At 32.7% G+C, this 18126-nt stretch overlaps 1 protein-coding gene across 14 annotated transcripts in view; it reads left to right on the top strand.

Annotated features, from left to right (window-relative positions):
* LOC125055911 (cAMP-specific 3',5'-cyclic phosphodiesterase, isoforms N/G) overlaps positions 1-18126 on the top strand; it is a 343092-nt gene that overhangs the window by 317386 nt on the left and 7580 nt on the right. The gene's annotated exons all lie outside the window — the stretch shown is intronic.

Below are 18126 nucleotides of genomic sequence, written 5' to 3'. Positions count from 1 at the left end.
TAATTTGTGATCATTTAATCAAAGAGTTGACAAAAAAGAAGCAAAGAAAACGTCGACGGTGGTGGGTGCGACCATGGATTGAAAGAAGAAATTTATCTTAAAAAAAAAGTAATTTATTTTGATCGTTCCACTTGAACACCATTTTGCCGCATGAAAACAATATAATAACACACAGAAAAAAAAAGTTATAACTTCGTCGACAACGTGATGTCCGTCGGCTACAGGACTCGAAACAAAATGGCCGAATCCGAATGAACGTTCTCTCAGTGTTCAGACCGTTCATTTCTCGTTCATTCGGAGTGGGAATGAAAGATACCGGATGCCAATATCCAACACTGTTGGATCGGTTCACTAATGAATTCATTCGGCACTCGTGTTTCATTTTTTGTTCAGACATTTCATTTCGAGTGAAATGTACCGAATGAAAGGTGAAAATGAACAAAAAATGAACCGTCTGATATCACCTTTAGACTACTTTTTCTTAAAAAAATATTTTAAACATGCACGATATACCACGAAATAAATGTAATCTCAACACACAACACAGGGGCTTCCTATATGTTTGATAAATGAATTTTGTGACAACTCTATTTCTGTTATGAATAAAGTTTTTAGTATTATAATTGAAAAACTATTTGACTGTATTTAAAGCCAAAAGTTATAATTTATTCAAATATTTTAAATGGTTTTGTGTAAGATAGTATGAGCCAATTAATGTTCTACAGTACAATATGAATTGACTATTGATCAGGTGACATAACAAATGTTGTTGATGACCTGGTTAGGCAGTGACGTTGTTGGTGGCCTCAGATGCCGTGAAGGTCCCACTACTTCCCGCAATTGATTCCACTTCATTACTAATTACTAAGGGCGGAGGTTACCTATTTCGAGAATGCGATTAATCTCACAGAACATGCCTTTGAATTGTACGGTTTCTAATTTGGCTTCATTAAACGTAATCTGTTGTGTAAAAAGTATTTGCTCAATAAAAGTTCGATATTTGAAATATTTATGGAAACATTTACCATCTAGTTATTATTGGATTCTTAGTACGTATGTTTAAGAAAATCCAGACACAATGACCACATCATTTACATAAATCAAACTATATATCGATTCAAACTACCAAGTTTAACTATAGATTTGGTATTGACTGGTAATAAGTCGACGAACTAGATAAAAGAAGACACACTTTTTTTATTAAGTAATATGGAGGAGGCCTTTGCTAAATATAAAGTATCTGAAATAAAATGCTTTTATTATTTATTGCCCAGTGGCATCAGCGTACGACTCATTCAGTCAGAGTTTCATTCTATGTTCATTCACTCGAACTGAGAAAGAAAACATCGGCAGGAAATCGGCTTGCCTTAGACCCAAAAAGAAGACGGCGTGTGTTAGGCACAGGAGGCTGATCACCTACTTGCCTATTAGAATGATCATGAAAGAGATACAAAAAATCTGAGGCTGTAACGCCACGGATTTTTTTTTATACAGTGAAATCTTTTGTGTATCTATCAACATTGCAAACGTATTGATGTATAGCGATAACGCTGTCATTGAAGTTATCATCTTAAAAATTGATACCAAGGTTTCAGGAAGCGCTTGCGCAACGTGTGACGTGCGCATACGTCACAATAACAAACGTAACAGTTCCTGCAACGATTACTAAAGTTGAAAACTTTATATATTTGTTCGTTAATTTTTTTTTTAAAGATACGAAGGTAGCCATTGATAAATTGTCGTTTGGGCCAAAGCAAAGTATATTTTTGTACCATATTCTTGCAAATAAATTATTATTATTATTCATGTGAACTTTTCTTTTACATGTGTCCTCTTTTGATTATTTTTCTGTTCACTGTTTGCTTGTTTTATTTAGTTATGTCTAAATAACTATATGTCTTAATGTATTTTTGAACTTCTTGCGCTTATCTTATCTTATTGTATCATAAATAAATAAAATACATTATTATTATTATAAGGCCGGTTTTCTCGCGTTGGTCCGATATCCAAAAATGTCAATTATGCACATAGAATCGAATGGTGTACAGTCGAAGTTAGAATGAACTTTAGGGCTAAGAATTTCATGCCAGAATAGACTAACACGACTCACGAATTCTTTAGCTATAGTTCTAAAAAAGACAAATATAAAGAAGTATATCTCACTTTTTAATCTATAATTAGCTAACACTGATAAAGAGAGAGAATCGTTTTTAAACATGTTTCAAAATCTTACTTTTATTAAGGAAAAGAAAAATCTAGCGATCGTGTTCTTGGAAGCGTTAAACTTGTAATAAAATTTCAGTCTGTTTCAGCGAATTATTGAACAATAAACATAAAGCATATGTTTTAAATCTTAAGTGTGGACAATTAAATTGAACAGTAACGTACGAATGTTATATTTGTTAATACTGTTTTTAAAAAGTGTATGTAGAACTGATAATACAGGAGTATAGAGAGAGATAATAAACCGTATTCATCGAAGAGCGATTCGAATCGTCGACGACCAATCACTTTCCGTGCAGCTTGATCCCTTGGCGTTGCGTAGAGATGTGGGGTCTCTCTGCATCTTCTACCGCATTTACTATGGAGAGTGTTGAAAGGAGTTGTTCGGATAAATACCTGCAGCTGAGTTTCATCATCGGACTTCGAGGCAGAATGCGAAATGTCACCCGTATCACCTCGACGTCCGTCGTTCCAAAATTGAAAGTTTTTAAGGCAGTTTTTTGCCTCGCACTACCACTATGTGGTAACACCAGCTGCCCACTGAAGTATTTTCGAATCAATTCGAATTAGGGTCCTTCAAGAAAAGAGCGCACCAGTCCTTAAAAGGCCGGCAACGCACGCGAGGCATTGAAAGTTTCCATGGGCAGCGATGTCACTAAACATCAGATGCCCGATTGCCTCCTGTTATATATTAAAAATACAAAGTACATTGCGTAGGTGGTCAGATATTGTAAATAAGCGGTATAACTGCAAAGTCATTTTTCTAAACAAAGTAGAATAGCTAAAGGATCAAAAATACAGAAAAAAATATTAATAAAGTATGTGTTTGTAACAAAATTAAATTAACAATTTCATGTTACTGTGAAATATATTTTACATCTAAAAAATGCCAGTAAAAATGCTACGATAAATTATTCATTAGTAATTGTTGGTTTCAAAACGTTTTGAATTATTTTAATATCGGCCTTCATTCCGGTGTGAGAATTCCCATCAAACGGTTTGACGAAAAACCGTAAAATATACCTATGTAGGTCAGGGTTGTCGGCTTCTTAAAAATCGTAAACAGATTAATAAATTAACGCGTTAACCTAATTGGTTATCTTATCATAAGTTATTAAATAAAGTTAAAGATAGGTATTTATACACGCTTGTGCAGGTCGCTTGCTCATAGAATCAAGCATTTCACAATGATATTCGTCATAGTTATATCATCGTTTTATATAGATATAGTAGCTGAACAGGCGATATTGACACTGATGTAATAAATGTCGTGATACAGATTAGCTGAACTTAATTTTACGAATACAATGAATACAAAACAAATATTAAGTTAACTAGTTTTAAAAAAAAACACATAAGCGTCTGAACTCACACATAAATATTTGACAACAAATAACTATCATAGTATTGTCTTTTATTAACATATTTTTTACACATTTAAACAAAACACTTTTTTTACCGGATTGAAGTTATGTATTAACTAAATTAAATATAAACTTATAATTATTTTACATAATTAAAAATTCGTCGGATTTTTTTTTATATCGGATAAATTCATTATCTATCATTTATCATAACTGACATTATTCTACTTATTTTAATACGCCATTATCCGAATATTTTGGATATAACTTGTCAATGTCAAGAAAACGTTCTCTAACGTTCAATTAAACGTAATTTGAGGGGTGAGTTACCGTATCGATCGGATGAACATAAAATGTAAGACAGTTACGAAACCCGAAATTTTGTATTGAAAATGTTTTTATTGTTCTGTGAATTGTGCAATTTGCTAGTCAAAATTCAAAAATCATTTATTCATATAGCAATGTACACATATGAACGTTAAAAAAAATATATACATGAAATGCTTCTAATTTTACATTTACTGCCAGTTCTCAAATCAAGGGCGTAGAACGGAAGAGAAAAACTGGCAATAAACTCTCCGCCACTCTTTTTTTTTTCAAGATGGAAGACAACAAATCAAACATGAGATACTTAATATAAAAATGCGATGCATGTTGCCATCAGATGGCCGTCCTAATTTTAGTCTTCTAGGCTCGTTCTGATGTGTGTTTAATGCTCTTTTAAATTAAACACGCTAATATTTCGATATTTAGACAGTAATTTATTGAATGCTTTATATATTAAGCTGGATATGACTTTGTGTTAATTTTTACTGCCATTTTGATATTATTATGAATTTCGCTAATTATATTCATATTAACCGCGACCTCAAGGAGGCAGGCGGAAGTCAACGTTATTGCCTTCTAAATTGATAAATCTATTGTTTCGGAACCCTAGGCACTCTATAGGCCTTAATTCCTACCTCCTACCACGGAAGCCATTGTAATAACAATAACAATTACCTAGTATTTATTTTATTACCGTCCATTACGTATATTACTAGTTAATTCAGTTTTAACTGTCCAAAAGACCTTAACTAAAGCAAGAATAATATACAAAATATCAATAATTGTCAAAGATATTTCCTTATTGTAATAGGGATTGTTTTGTTTGATTTCATCCTTGTAGAAAAAAATATTCTCATATAAAAGTAATTATTATTATTATTAAAAAAAAACTTGTAAATGTATGTTCTGAAAATATTGCAGTTATGTTTGTAGCATAATGGAATGAAAAATGTTTTTGTGTATAAAGTTTCCTTAACTTTTCTGTGTCTGTTTCATGGATCAATCTTTTATTTTAAAAAACAAGCTATAATGAACTTTTACGTTGTAATATTTCAGATGAATTAATGGAACTTATTAATTGATTATCTGTATAAATCAGATCAAGATCTAAACAAACAAGTGTACTACGTGTCTAAATGCACGTTTTGATCGCTTGATATACGTTGTTATTTTATCGTAAGAAAAACTCTTATACATTTGTGCTAAGGTGGTAAATCGTTTGAACGCAGTGAGACGCACCACCACAAACTACCACTTAAAATACCACTTTAAATTGTGTTAATAAAGTTCAAATTGGCTTGAGTTCATCTAAACGCAGTACGATTATTCACTTAACTCACAATATGCGTAAATAAAAAACTGGTTGGTTCAATGCTAAATTTTTAGATCGCAAGATGTATGACGTTATGTTATGTAACGAAATCAATGTATTATATCATTGGGTACGTTTTACGATAATATAAGAGAACTGAGGTCGTAGGTTTGATCCCTGGCTCCACTAATTGAGTTTCATTATATGTGCGCCTTTAACATTTGCTCGAACGGTGAAGGAAAACATTGTGAGGCAAACCGCCTTGCCTTAGACCCAAAAAGTCGACGGCGTGTGTTATGCACAGGAGGCTGATCACCACGCCTATTATATTGACAAATTGTCATGAAACAGATACATAAATCTGAGGCCCAGACCGAAGTAGATTGTAGCGCCATTGTTTTTTTTTATGTTATTACGATGACAGACGAATGTTTACTACTTTACTGTTATTTTCGATTTCGGAATTGGTGCTACGTAAAAGAAATTTGTTAATTTGTATGACAAAAAATACACACACTAGAGTGTATTTAAGACTAGTTTTAGGAAGCTAATCTAACTAGAATCTAGTCGCTAAACCATTTTTTACTGAATTTAAATACGGATCTCAAATTTTATAATTTCAGTACTCAAAACAGTCAAACTATTGTAAATGACTTCAAACTCGAACTATCAAATATCTGATTTGCGGTAGAAATACACGCATACGCAGAAAGTATTTACATGACACTCGACTTGGCAGATGGCTTTGCGTCTAATACTTTCCTATTCAGTAATTGTGAGTATGAATCAACTATACATGCACAAATTATGATAATATTGTATGTAGAAATTTTTAAATTTATAAGACTCTTGCTTCGGGACAAAAAACTTCTAGGTTGTATCCTTTACTGAATCCTAAATGTTCTGCTTTTTACGAGAGACAGAATTTATCAGGAAATTAACGGTAGCTTTCTTTTCTTTGATTTCCGGTAGCAAAGCCATGAGAGATTCGACCCACTTTGGGTCTACTCTAATTAGAGAGTTATCTTTACCCTTTAAAACCACTTTGGATTCCAAGGGGTCATTGTAAAGGCTATTACTGAGACCAACCGGGTACCAAAGCTTGGAAAGGAAACAAAACCACCACGGGGGGGGTGCCGATCAACAAAAGTGTTCTTCAAGAATACGGTTTCTTTGTACCGCTGGGATATGTACGACCGCGCCCGTTAACAAAGACATTATCATTATATATTCGCAGAGTGTGTTCACAGTAGCGATATTGTGTCTCTTATGTAATTTAAATTTCGACATTATCGTATTGGCTTTGTACGGTAATATTAGTATTTTTTTGTAAATAATACACAATTGTTGAATTGTCGAAGAGAGAAACTTTCTTTTGAAGTAGCTTATAAAATATCGTTATTCCTGACAGACAAACTCGCATGAACTCGTAATGATTTTCACACAAGGAAAATTATTCCATATCGGAGGAATGCTAAGACCTCATATTAATTATTATTATTGCAATTCTCAGGGCTTGTGTTTAATTATGTCTGATGTCATTAGGAATATATTTAATTAGGATTTCGCATGAATTAATTTTGTTTATACTACATGATAAAGTCTTTAAGCTTAAAACACACTACTACACACGCTATTTATTAAAACGACATTTCAAGTTTGTCGGATATTTTAGCGGACTGAAGAAATTGTTTTTGCTATAGTTCAAATTTTGCTGTGCACAATTCGACACGGGAAGTAATAGTCGATTATGATTTGATTTTGGTAGCATAATTGTTGATGAAAATAAATACTTTCTGAAGGATAATCCGTAATTCAAAATTCAAAAATCATTTAATCATATAGGTAAAACATTGTACACTTATGACTTGACATATTAATGCTTCTAATTTTACATTTAGTGCCAGTTCTCAAATCAAGGGCGTAGAACGGAAGAGAAGAACTGGCAATAAACTCTCCGGCACTCTTTTTAATCGCCATGTTTTTTTTACACAACGTTTGTTAGGAGCTGCAACCATTAAACCATGTTCCACATGACATCTTAAGTAATTAATAATAATAACATAAATTAAAATCAAAGAGTTGTCCTCTATCAGTAGGAGGCATGGTGAAATAGGAGCACGCACTTACATTCTCGTGGGAACAACAAGATAATGTTTAATGTTTAAAGAACTTTATTTCTCATTACAAAAAATATTTTTTTATTTACATGAGAAATTTAATATTAAGTATATATACGAACGAGATACACGTCGCCATCAGCTAGCCCAATTCTAGTCTAATGGGCCCATTCTGATGTGTGTCTTTAATGCCCTTTTGAACTGATCAATCACGCTAATGTTACGAAGCTTAGACGGCAACCGATTAAACAATTGCACACCCTCATACCTAATAGATCTCTTTAAATAATTTGTGCGCGGCTTTGGCAAGATAAGCAAACTCGCTCGACGAGTATTGCGTGTAGTGGTGTATTTGATTTTATTAAATGATAAGTTACTATGTAGAGAGTTATTTAAAATTTTTTTAATAAGGATACAGGTGCTATAAACATATAGTTGTTTAATCGTCATAATTTTAGTTTCTTGGTAGATTTTATTAGTAGGTGTTAAAAAATTGTATCTGAATAGTGCTTTTATTAATTTATTTTGTAGTGTTTGTATTGTAGAAATTTTGTTTTTGCATGCTGTACCCCATATTTCAATTAGGTATATGAAATGTGGCTTGACTAAACAATTATAGATCAAATGACGTACAGATTGCGGAATGCATTTAGATATTGACCAAAATCTGCCTATAAGTGATTTTAGTTTGGTAATTATGTGTGATATATGAAAGTTCCATTTTAAATTTGTATCCATTCTAAGACCCAGATATTTCTCCCATTTTTTGTTATTGATTTCAACGTCTTGAACTTTAAGCGGTTGAAAGATAGGAATGAGTTTATTTGTTGCCTTGAATATTACATAAGATGTTTTTGAAATATTAATTGTTAGAAGATTTTGTTGAAACCAAGAAGATAGAACATTTAGGTCTGATTGAGCTTGAGCAACCATAGTCTGGATATTTGAACCAAAGTAAAATAAGCAGGTGTCATCAGCGTAGAGAGTGATTCGGCCGTGTAAACCGAGTTCGTGAATGTTGTTAATATATATTAAAAATAACAATGGACCTAATATAGATCCTTGTGGGACGCCGCATGTTATTGGTATTTCTGAACTTTGAGCATTACCTATTTTTACTATCTGGGTTCTGTTTGATAGATATGATTTGAATAATTTTAGTGCACGATCTTTTATTCCTATGCATTCTAATTTTTTAAGCAATAAGTTGTGGCTTACGGTGTCAAACGCTTTTTTCAGATCAATAAAGACACCCAGCACCATTTTCTTAGAGTCAATATTTTGTTTTATGTCGCTAACGAGATCGGCTGTGGCTGATAAAGTGCTGCTTTTTGATCTAAAACCATATTGACGTTTAAAAATGAAATTGTTAGTTTGCAAGTAAGTGTCAAGTCGTGAGTAAATAATCTTTTCTAATATTTTTGATATTGTAGGTAGAATAGATATTGGTCTGTAATTGCCGGGTTCGGTTTTGGGGCCAGATTTATGGATAGGAGCAACTCTGGCCTTTTTAAGAGAATCCGGAAATTCACCATTATGCAGCAGCTTATTAAAGCAGATCGAGAGATATTCAGAAATATGATCAACTACGCATTTTATTGTTTTAGTATTGATCCCATCTATTCCACTACTACAATTCGTGTTTAGTGTTTTTATTATATTAGTGATTTCAAGTGTTGTGCATGGATTAAAGTTAGATAGTTCAGAGTTAAGACTTTGAGGAAGTGCTAGTGTAAAATTAATGTGAAATTGTGTTGGTATTTCATTGGCTAGTTTTAGCCCTATGGTAGAAAAGTATGTATTAAAAGCAGCACAAATATCAGTTGTTTGAGTTAACTCTTTAGTGTCTATAATAAGTTTGGAAGGTGTGCAATCTTTATTTAGCTTGTTACTAGCCAATTTATTTATTAGACTCCACATTTTTTTAGGGTTTTTAGCGTGTTTAATAAATTCGTTGGAGAAGTAATTATCTTTAGTTTCCCTTATTTTCCTTTTGACCGTATCTCTTGTAGTAGTATATTGTGCTTGAACAACTATATTTGTAGGATCTTTTTTTAGTTCAGCCCATAATTGGTTTCTAAAGTGAATTGCACTAATGACTTCTCCACTTATCCAATCTTTCTGAGGTGGATTAAGTATCTTTTTCTTTACTTGTTTGCATTTCCTTACACAGTCCTTAATCGTATCTTCTAGTAAAGAATAATCAAGTGTTGCTACATCTAAATTGTAGGTCGTGAATAGTTTGTTAAATTTAGCATAGTCAATGGCTTCATATTCAGAGTATATTAACTGCGGGGCTTTGGATTTTTTTAACTCGATATAAAGTTGCCTATGGTCGGACATTCCTGTCTCAATAAATGCCATATGAAAACGGTCACTTCTTAAATTTGAGCACACGTGGTCGATTATTGATTTACGTGTTTTCGAGTCACGTGTACAATATTTTTTCCTAATTTTATTTATGATGTTATATCCAGCCTCGTCCATTACATCCATATACTGCTTGGTTTGTTTTTCATTCTTTTTCACTAGATCTATATTAAAATCCCCAAAGACTACAGCCCTCTTTCTTTCTCTTAGTTGCAAGCGAAGTTCTTCCAAAAACTTTGAGAAGTTTGTATCTCCAGGATTATACACAAGTCCAATTTCGGTGGCATATCTGTCTAATTTGACCCATAGGTAGTTGTTGCCATCTTTATATGTTGACTCCGACAAACTATGTCTAATACTGTTATGGACATAAGTTGAGACTCCACCACCTCTAAAATCCGATCTATAATTGAAATAATGAGTATAGTTTGGTAGACTCATCTCTTGGGCCTGAGTTTCATTAGTGATCCATGTTTCTGTAATGAGTACGATATGAACAGTTTTAGAAATTGTTTTTAAAATGCATTTGAGTTCATTAAATTTGCCTTTTGCTCGGATACTCCTAGCATTAAGGTATAAAAACGATAAGCGTGACTTGTGTGGTTGTAGCTGATTATGGTTTTGCAAAACTTCATAGGTATTTGTATCTGTGTTGAGGCGTTTGGTTGTATTTGTTACTTCGAGTTTATTGGAGACATTTTGGTAATAGTGGGAATTCCAGATCTGTATTTAATAGTGATGTCAGTATCTCCCGCAGCCTGACGTCGCACTAGTTCATTTTTTAAATTTTGCAAATATTTTTGCTGAGCTGGAGTTAAGTCTGAATAAATTTTAATGGCTTCTGGAAATTTAGACTTGTTACGTAATAAGTATTTAGCCGTAGTATTTGTTTCGTAACAAACTTTGATTCTACGGTTTTTGCCTGGATTAAATTTTCCTATACGAAAGACCTTAAGGGGTTTTGGTAGACTGGGGTTTATGGTGGAAATCAGTTGTATTATCTTATCTTCATCCTTTAACGGTCCTTCCTCTGCGTTGATCGCTATTTGTTCAGGTATACCTGCAATAATGAGGTTTTTCTCCCTTTGATTGCGATCTCGAACCTCATTGATCAGATTTTCATTAGAAAGATGCTTGTCGATAAAATTGTTTGGCAAAGATTCATTGTTAGCCGTTTGATCTTCCACTTGCGACAGTCTGCCCTCCCAGGTACTCATACGAGCTTCAAGAGAGATTATGTCATCCCTAAATTTCCGCGTCACTTCGAAAATTGCAGCGTTGAGGTCGTCCCGCCATTGCTGCCTCAGATCTGCGAGTTTAGTATCCATATATTTTGTCAGCATTTCAGTATCGACGTTTAATGATGATGCTAAACTTGTTTTCGGCGACACGGATGAAGTAGGAGCAATCTTTTTGCTCTTGCACGCCGAGCACTTCCACTTTTTCCTATTCATCGGTAGAATTTTTTTAAAATCAGCTTCAGATAGATCAGCGCAGAAGAAATGCAACACCGTGAGACAAGATGTGCATTTAATCAATTCAGTATCAGAGGCATTTTTTAGGCATTTACCACAATCCATCTTGGAATATTATAAAATTAAAAAAATAAAAAGTATTCGTTTCGTAGGTATGTGCGCGCCAGGATTTGATCCACAATCGACAGTGTGTATGGTGTTCCTAACAACTTGTTACAAGTGCTAACCAATTCATTACTTGACTTGCGAATAAATCGTATATAACACAATTACGATTTGTCCAAAACAGTGTTTAGGTTTTATTTTAAAGTACTTGATTAGCACAAGACACTTTTAAAAGTCACTTCACTATTTTATGTCAGTTTTTTACAACAATTACTCTGATGTTTAACCACAACCAAACGAGAAATGTCCATCGCGGTATGGCGGATAACAAATTGTTCGATCACGACTAACGAATCACTGTTTAATACACTATATTGATTGTTCACAACTTATTACGTGAAACTGTTGCTTAAAATGTCATAGTTCCCGTGTTTTAACCTCTTTTACACACTAGTTCTATTTTTAATTTAAATAAATTTACGGAGGTAATGTTTACTGTGACGCGGTACCCGCTCGATGAACAGAATAATAATAAAACCCTTTTTTATTTCCATATCCTTAATTTACGTTTCAAATGTTTTTTTTATTTTCTTATAGCTAAATTACATTACCAGCCTATTGCCTTCGTAGTTTCAAAGCTCGTGATAGGGATGCTTTGACTTTGTGTATCTTCTTAATATTAAAAGGCCGGCAACGGACTCGCGAGCCCTCTGGCATTGTGAGTGTCCATGGGCGGCGGTATCACTTAACATCAGATGAGCCTCCTGCTCGTTTTCCCCCTGTTCTATAAAAAAAAATTGTATAAATTTCATAGCTCTTTGTGTTGAACTAATCTTAACTTCACCTTTGCTGTGAACACCCAAGTTTAGCAACCATATAACATAGAGGGCAGTATCTTTGTATATATTACAATAATATATAATTAACATACATAAATAATTAAAATCACACGATTTTATTTTAATATTTCAAATAAACTCATTAGTCACTCTCATTAATTCACGATTTAATTTTTGAATTATACATATTAATTAAGGTAGACATAATTCTGAGTCAGAGGTCAGTGGTCAGTAGTAACACTTACGGGTCTTTGTTTACAACTTTCTTATTAGGTAAAACGGCTATAATACTTTTCTTTCTTAGCTGTAGATAACCAGTAGCTTTCATAAGGTCCTGGCTTTGAGTTTCGGCGAAACCATAGTCTTTGCTGTATAGTCTTGGTATAACAATTCTGAATCAATTATTATTAGAGACACATCGTCCAAAGAAATGCATATAAACAAATTTTATTTAATTATTCAAGTACATAATACACAAGTACACGGATAAATTACTTAAATATAGTAAATATAATGAAGCAAACTTAATCGTACCTGAGAACAGGAAACATAGTTAAAGTTAATCAACATTTATTATTTATTAACTATTTAAAACATTCTTCAGATTAATTAACCGCTATCATTCTGTCTAAACTGTCGTGTGTCAACTTTAACTTTCACAGTAAGATACAGACTATAAAATAAATTAAAAATTAAATTTTATTTACATAGATTGAGGCGGCTATATACGTATAGATAAAATATGAATTAAAAGTATCAACCTCAATATACGTATATACGTTGCTTTAACCGGCGCTAAAAAAAATATATTTTTAGACTTTCTAAAATTAATTTGTATGAAATGTTTCAAAAAATATCTTATTTTTAACATGACAGATGCTTGAAATCTTACAGCTTTCTACTGGAAAGTTACCTACTCTTGAATTCTCATAACTGTATAAAAACTATTGTAAAGTAAAATTTGGATTTTACCAAATTGAGCTTCGTAGAAATTGAGTCATGGAAATACCATCTTTTGTATTCATTCAAATGATATTTCGTGATATAATTTAATTGTAAATACAAATAGATAAAATAAGTTCTTTGTTAACAAAAGATAATTAACGTGAGATGTTCGTGTCATTATTTATGTCAATTTGATAAGTCATGTATATATTTCATTTAATTAACATTTTATTATGTTAGGAGCAAGTTTTTTTTAATTTTATGTTATTTAAAAGATTATTGATTTAATAACAAATTTGTGTTTTATAAACGGAATGGACACGCAAGATGGCTTCGAAGTAATGGTCATACTATCGTAGAAAAAAATCATATATAACCATTGTTGAAAGTTTTTTTTATTTCTTAAGATGTTTTTTTAACAAATTAATTAGCATTAAATTAAATTTGTTTAGTTGTTTGGAGGTCATTGATATATTGCGGTCAAAACTCGGAAACACAACACAATCAGTAGGATTACTGGTTTATTTACAAGGAAAATATCAATACATATAATTATTTTCATTATAATTATTCGTCATAGATTTTTCCATGATTGAGATTTTTACATTTTTGTTAGTAAACTATACGTTTAAATTCATGTGTGTCATATATTTAACTTATAATTGTTTATATACCAGCCAAAAACGAATAGGTATTACCACCTACGAGGACTTGCTTTCTACAGTTTTTAATAAGTAATTATTAAACCACAAGTTAAATAAAAAATGCACTCAGACTGAGAATCTCACTTAAGGCCTCAAAACAAAAAGATTGTTTACTAAACCTCTTGTTATTTGCGTCTACAAATCACAATATTCGTTTATCCTCCAGGAATCATTCTAGTAACATGAATACATGGAAATATGATACTAATTAAGTTCTTGATCTTTATACAAATAATATAAGGACCTTAGGGGGAAACCCGATACACCGCTGTGTTGTCGCTATGAAAATATTTTTCCCCAAACAAATCTTAAGTAATATTAAATAACTACGATATTCCATGCGTGGGATGAACCTTTTCAAGAATGGTTCCATTTTCAAAAATAAGTTTTGGTTTAAGTTGTCTATTCTTGCATAGACTATACATATTTTCATCATTAGCTCTGATAATAGATACCAGTCTGGGGCCTTAACGATAGTTATAACGCTGTAGCGATGGACCTTCTTTTTCAAGAACAATTCCATTTTCAAAAATATTTTTTTTTATTTAAGTTGTCTATGGTTCCATCTATATTTTTTTTTATCATTAGCCCTGATGCTAGATACCCGTCTAAGGCCTTAACGATAGTTATAACGCTGTGGCGATGGACCGTCTTTTTCAAGAACGATTCCATTTTCAAAAATAAGTTTTGGTTTAAGTTGTCTATTGTTGCATAGACTATAATTTTTTTCATCATTAGCTCTGATGCTAGATACCAATGAATTTCTTACATCTTAAAAAGTCAGAATGGAGGCGGCCCTTTTGTGTCCTCTGGTCTAGGTTCTAGTTAGTTCTCTTCTCTTTATTCTCTTAATTTCCCTTAAGCATGAAAGCGTAGTAAGATTATATCTACATAATTATAAAATAGCTAATAGTGAAACCCCCTTTTGTACACTGAACATAAATGGCGCTCAATATTTTCCTTTCCATAATTTGCTTAATCATTGTTAATGAGAATCTTAAAGGGGGCAATGATTATTAAATTATTGTTTATTTTGCTTATATGTTGTGTTGCAAAATAAATAAAACCTTTTTCTCACTTAAATAAAATTGTTTATTAGTAATCGTAACAATCAAATATACAGTACCAACAATTTTCTTAACCTTACTAAGTGTAATAATGATAATAAAAAAAAAATATAAAAATTAGGCGCCAACTTAAATCTTTAATTAGCACTTGCACTTGCTGTGCGCCAACCCCACGGCCCAAGAGTCTACTCCAAAGGAAATAAAATCGAAGTTAGAGTAAAAACTGTTTTATTTGAGCTGTTTTTATCAAACGTGTCCATACAAGTAGCATCCCATACCATAGTCCGTCCCATCTTCCAAAGGATCAACGACATCCCATCCGACCGCTTGCTATCGTCTCTTGCGATGCCTGTTGGAACATTGACGGAGGCAAAAGAGCGGCGTATACCTAATGTCGTTGAGCGCGGCGTGGCCAGAAAAACGACGTGCACTCTTTTGGCGACCAACCGACCATGGACGACCATGGTGTCCAAGGCTATTCAAAGCCACGAGAGGACACTTATTGGGAGTACATATGGGCACGTAAAGTATATTTAAAAAGTATACACTGTATTAAGTACTCATTCAGGTTCTGTCAAATGTTGTTCAAGCTTTGGTCTAGGGTCTCATCTTGAGACAGGTCAATAACATTATTATTTTCGATATTTGCTATTCTAATGGCAGATGTTCCTCTTACTATTAAATTTCATCTATTCGGTCGTTTTTTAAGCATTGGTTCAGCTATTCCATAAAAGGTGATATGTATATGGTGATATAAAGATGACTATGATGTTCCTAAATTGTTTCGTTTGTCAATGCGTTATGCATGCATGTATGTATGTTATTAGAACAAAATACTCGTTAAATATGAATAATATGATATAGAAAGGTCCTTCCTAGAATCACTTTTCCTTGTGATTCATTTACTAAGTAGGTCACATTATGTACAAAGCGTTTATCGCTTTTCTTTTGTCTTTGAAATTGCAGAATACGTTCCACTTTTCTCAGAGTAAATTTAAATATAACCAAGTATTTTAAATGTAGGTTTTGAGCTTACACATCTTACTCATGTATGTACTTAATTAGAGAATGTTTTCACATGTATATTATTATTTATTATTTAGCACAAAATATGGCTCATATAACGTATTTTTAATACGGGTTGCAGACCAAGAGCTAAGCTAAGTTAGTTTAGCTTAGCTCGCGTAGCTGACGCAGTTTTCCATACTTGTGTGCAGACCGTAAACTGTGCGAACTAAGCTATGTGAGCTAACTAAAATATGCGAAGCTAAGTTAGTTGTGTATGCCGATGCGCAGCTAAGCTAAGCTAAGCCCCTCCCGCTACCCCGCACTCCCTTTGCACACACTGACTGAGCTTTGGCTTAGCTGTTGGTGTGCATGCTATTTATTTCTAGCTTAGCTTAGCCTAGCTTGCTTGGCATAGCTTAGTTTAGCCTTGGCATAGCTTAGTTTTCGGTCTGCAACCGGCTTCAAAGATACAAAACTTCATTATTCACAGCTTCACTGGTATAATACTTGTTAGAATAAGCTAAGTAACTTACTTTCCAATTTAAAAAAAATTGCCTATTTTCGAAAACCGTAGATTATATTATTATTGTATTCAATTATTGCAGGACCGCCGACGGAGTGAAGGACTCCTTCAAATCCTTCCATTTGTCTCATATCTTCGGTACTTTTTTCCAATCTTCCCGCTATCTTATTTATTTCATCATCCCAGCTTTCCAGTGTCTCTTTGTACTTTCCAATAAAGTAAAAGTTACAATGGTAATATGCTTAGCGCTAAGTCGCGAAGTTGACACTCTAAGCCGGTTTTTATGCTCGCTTTAAAAGATTTGTTTTTGCGAGATTGTTCGGCAATATTATCGGATTGCTAACTTGCGTTTTTTATTGTGGTTTCTGTTTAAAAGCGGTGAATGGTAATAATAACTATTATCAATTGACCAACTCGATTGTGGACTCAGTTGAGTTGTCGAGTTAGAAATAGATTTGTTTTTTACAATATCAGATTAAGGTGTCGTTAGCTTGGGATATGCTGTTTATAGACGTTATCATGGCAATGCTCTTCAATTGGGATTATGGCTCCCAAGTAATTTTCCATTCGAATACGGGTTTACACAGTGATACATAATTAAAATAGATTAACGGTCGGTCGGATTACTTTTAATAAGCTTACTAAAGATTGAATTTAAAGCCAAATTATATCTTTCGCTGCTTGATAAATCAGTCGTTAAATCATATGGCATTAAATTATGTAGCTGACTACAGTTTAAGGTAGTCATTATTATACTATTCGGGATCTAAATTGATATATTTGAGTTGGAATAGCAGGTAGTCGGTTACAGTAGAACGAAGGTTTTACTCATAGGTGGCAATATTCTAAATTTAAATTTTTCATACTCAATTCTTATTGCTCTTGTGTCATTTGGTAATGAGTAAACGTGAAAACCCCTACGATTTTTATGAACATAAACCAATAATGAAACAGATTTTTTATTTTTATTAAATAAACAACATTTTTTAGTTTTAGGAAAATTTTGTATTTAATTGTAAATAAGACGGGGTCGAACGATATTGTATCCAGTTTAAAGTACATACACATCTAAAAGCCCGCAAGATCACTATCGGTTGTAACCTCGATTAACTTCCTATCAGAAGTGCCTTCAGCATGTGGGATTTGAAGGTTGGCTGAAATTGTGTCAAGCGCTTCTAAATTTAAATTGTTTAAGTGTCAAGCTTATAATATCGGGTTTGTTATTCTAACTTTTTTTTTTTTGAAGAGTTTGTGTCTGGTAACGAGGCCTTTAAGCCAAGTCTCATTTTGGACATGTTTTAACTGCATATATGTAATTTATTATGAGCAAATCACACAGTTGTCACTTAACTTTCATTAATTCACATGACAATATTAGTCTATGAAAAATTTACTTTTGGTTTTGACAATTGTTATTCTAATACACGCTTACCGTAGATACCAGACATGTGAAATCAGATACAGATAATGATAGTGATCACAGATAAGTAATTTTTTTAAATAACCATGCAATTATGTTATCACCACGAGAGATACTAAGTACAAATAGTACATATAGTAAATAAATTATCTTTAAATAAACGTATATAGTAACTAATAATGCTTATTAGAATTATTACATGTTATCAGCTAAGACTTATGTTATTGGTAATATTTTATTTATAAACGTTTCCTTCTACGTAGACTTATAGTAGACAACTCAACTTTCACTAAAAAATACAATTAAGACCCAACATTCCGTTTC

Source organism: Pieris napi, chromosome 14 (genome assembly GCF_905475465.1).
Source record: "Pieris napi chromosome 14, ilPieNapi1.2, whole genome shotgun sequence".
Lineage (NCBI taxonomy): Eukaryota > Metazoa > Arthropoda > Insecta > Lepidoptera > Pieridae > Pieris > Pieris napi.
The sequence above is the reverse complement of the archived record's forward strand: the minus strand, read 5'-3'. Positions and strand labels throughout refer to the sequence as shown.